Source organism: Triticum dicoccoides, chromosome 1B (assembly GCF_002162155.2).
Source record: "Triticum dicoccoides isolate Atlit2015 ecotype Zavitan chromosome 1B, WEW_v2.0, whole genome shotgun sequence".
NCBI classification, from domain to species: Eukaryota; Viridiplantae; Streptophyta; class Magnoliopsida; order Poales; family Poaceae; genus Triticum; species Triticum dicoccoides.
This window is the reverse complement of record NC_041381.1, coordinates 362,160,657-362,163,906: the sequence shown is the minus strand read 5'-3', so window position 1 is coordinate 362,163,906 and position 3,250 is coordinate 362,160,657. Positions and strand designations below refer to the sequence as shown.

The 3,250-nt window shown below is 44.8% G+C and overlaps 1 long non-coding RNA gene across 1 annotated transcript; it reads right to left on the bottom strand.

Annotated features, from left to right (window-relative positions):
* Positions 1–2,106: 2,106 nt before the first annotated feature.
* LOC119305266 lies at positions 2,107–3,219 on the bottom strand. Its single transcript, XR_005148595.1, has 2 exons — positions 2,753–3,219; positions 2,107–2,691 (listed from the first exon to the last, which is right to left on the bottom strand). It is a non-coding gene; the product is annotated as an uncharacterized LOC119305266 (long non-coding RNA).
* Between the last annotated feature and the right edge of the window lie 31 nt (positions 3,220–3,250).

Genomic DNA, 3,250 nt, shown 5'->3' with positions numbered 1-3,250 from the left:
GAGAGAAGCCACTAGTGAAACCTACGGTCCTCGAGTCTTCTTCCTCATATATTTGCCTTTGCGATCTAGTTTTCTCTTGTATTTATTTTTAGATCTATTAAACCAAAAAATACAAAAAATACTTTGCTGCACTTTATTTTATTTGCGATCTATTTATTTAATCTATTACAACTTTCTCCCATCCGCGCACCGCATGTGGTGCCATTACCCGAAAGGGATTGACAACCCCTTTAACACGTTCGGTTGCGAGTGGTTGTTATTTGTGTGCAGGGGGTGTCTACGTTGTGTTGCTTGGTTCTCCTACTGGTTCGATAACCTTGGTTTCATATTTGAGGGAAATACCTATCGCCGCCGTGCTGCACCATCCCTTCCTCTTTGGGGAAATACGGACGTAGCTTCAAGCGACATCACCTCCGCGTTGGGAAGATGACGTGCACCAGGGAGATGCTGGCGAGGGGCTGTCGGAATACTGCCCCCAGGAGGGATTATTAGTTTAGTATTGTTCGTTTTCAATTTTATGCATTGTACCTAGTAGTTAAGTATCATCACATATATGTGATGATATTATATATATTCTGTGATGAACTAATGAACAATAAATATATATATATATATATATATATATAATGGTCTATTCTGCTAATATTATCAGAATAGTTACTCTGATAACACTTCCGCACTGCACGCTCAACGCGAGGGCACTGCATCCCTATCAAACGAGCACTGCAATGTCACCAGAAAAAACTGCATGCATTTTTTCGGCATTGTTTTCACTCCAGTTTCTAAACTGTTAATCGGAACGAGGCGTATAATATATCGTTGGATAGCTATGGAAAATGCGCAGCCTCGTCATGTTGAACACTTTTTGAGATTCATCGCGGTTTAAGAGCAGTTTCAAAAACAGTGCGCGCATGACGGAATGCAGTGAGCGTATTTTCGCGATTGTTTCTAAACCGCACATCGGAATGAAGAAAATGATACAGCGATGGAAAAATATTGTCGATCCGCATGTTTTTCATATCTATTATTTTCTCTAATTCGTTACGGTTTAAGAGCAGTTTCAAATTTAGTAAATCACGGAATTCTGTTTTTTCGAATTTTTTGCAATATTTCTACTGTTTTTGCTCTAGTTTTTGAACCGTTTGTCGAAACGAGGCGTGTGATATGCCTTTGGAAACCTATGGACGAGGCACAACTTTCATATGTGGAAATATTTTTGAGTTTCCTTACGGGTTTAATTAATTTTGAAAATCGTGCGGCTGACAACGAGAGGCAGCGGTCGTTTTTCGCGAAATTTTTACAAACCGCTCATCGGAATGATTCAAATGATGCATCGTTGGAAAGGTATCGACGAGACGCAACTTTTTCATGTAGAATACTCTCTCTAATTCCTTACAGTTTAAGAGCAGTTTTAAAATTACTGAAATATGGACACTCTGTTTTTCACGACACCAACATCGATGTGTGTACTGCATGAGACATAAGAACGCACTGCTCAGACTGAAAATCGCGCTGCATCAGATGGGCAAGAGAACTGCATCTTTTTTTAAATGCATTTTTGTTATAAATGGAGTGCACTAAGAAGTCCTTCGTAGTGGACTTTTTTAAGACCAAAGTGCACCGCATGTGCATGTTTTTTAAATGCATTTTGTTCTCAATATACTATACTGAAAAGTTCTTTGGAGTGAATTTTTTGTAAGACCGAAGTGCACAAAATTTTCATGTTTTCTTATATGCATTTTTTGTTCTAATTGAAGTGTACTGAAGAGTCCTTCGTAGTGCACAACATTTGCATATTTTCTAAAATACATTTTATTTTAAATGGAGTGTATTGAAAAGTCCTTCATAGTGGACTTTTTGTAAGACCAAAGTGCACTGCATATGCGCATTTTTTAATGCATTTTGTTCTAAACGGAGTGTGTTCAAGAGTCCTTCGTAGTGGACCTTTTTTTAGAGAAAATTGCACTGCATGGTCAAAAAGAATGAACCACAACACCACACGATATGAACAACACTTTTTTTAAACAAAATCATGTATGTGTTTCACAATACTGAATTGCAAGTTTCTATTTTTTTCCTAATGTGTTCTTCACTGCAGGGTCAATTGTACTGAACTGCATGATATTGAATTCCGTTACAATCTCTCGTCCCTGGAAATTAGCAAAAATGCACTACAAATGGTGTCTTCTCTTCTATACTAAGTGCACTGCAAAAGGCCAATAGCAAACTGAAGTCTACTTGATATTTTCTACAAATAAACAAACATACACAAGCGCTATGCACACGAACACAAGAAGTGGTGGTGGAGTGCATGTCGGGCATGGCCGTTTGGGCGAAATGGCCTGCTCAGGCAAACCATTCAAAGTGCATCAGGTGCTTTTCGATGTTTCTTCCCTCTCCTGCCAAAAATCTGTAAACTGAACTGTAAGAACAGAATAGACATATTGCAGTGCATTGGGCAGCGAACTTCAACAAAATGAAAGAAAAAAAAGCCGACGTCTCATGAACACCATCGCGCGGGGGAACGAACCACCATGCGGGGTATGTACTACATCAGGCGCGGCAGAATTCATGGACAAAGAGCAGCTGGAGCTCCATCAAACTGCACTGAGACAGGGCCGCGATCGAGCTGCACGAGGGCCTCGACCAAGCTACACAAGGGCCGCGACCGAGCTGCACGGGAGGCCGCGACTGAAGCTGCATTAGGTGAGCGGTGCCGGAGCACCACGTATGGCGTAGATGAGGCCCTTACCGGAAACCGCCACGAGGAGGGCAGAGCTCGTCCTCAGTGATTTTTGGGTGGGCACGGTGTTGCTCAGGGGAGGGAAGAACTCAGATCCGACACGGGATCCATGGGTCCATGGCCGGTGAAGATGTGGTCGCCTGGTCGGGGTCGCACCTCGCGGCGGTCGTGCGCGGAGAAGAAGATTGCGGGGCAGTGTCGGCCACCATCACGAGGGAAAGGCCAAGGAGCTCAGCACTGCTCGGTGCCGGATCCGGCCGCCGGCGGGCATCTTCAGGAGGAGGAATAGGGAGGGGCATCATGACGGGAGAGCCCGTTGGCTGTGTTGCATGGAGAACCTGGCCGGATCTAGCCGGGGTTGTGCGCGGTGGATGTGGGGGTGCCTGTGGTGGCGCTGGGTGGTGGCCGTGGTCATGACGGAGTGGGAGGTCGTGGGCAGTGGGCGGCGGCGGGGCGGGACATGGTGGGGCGGCGGCGGTGTGGGATGTGGTTGGGCGGCGGCGGGGC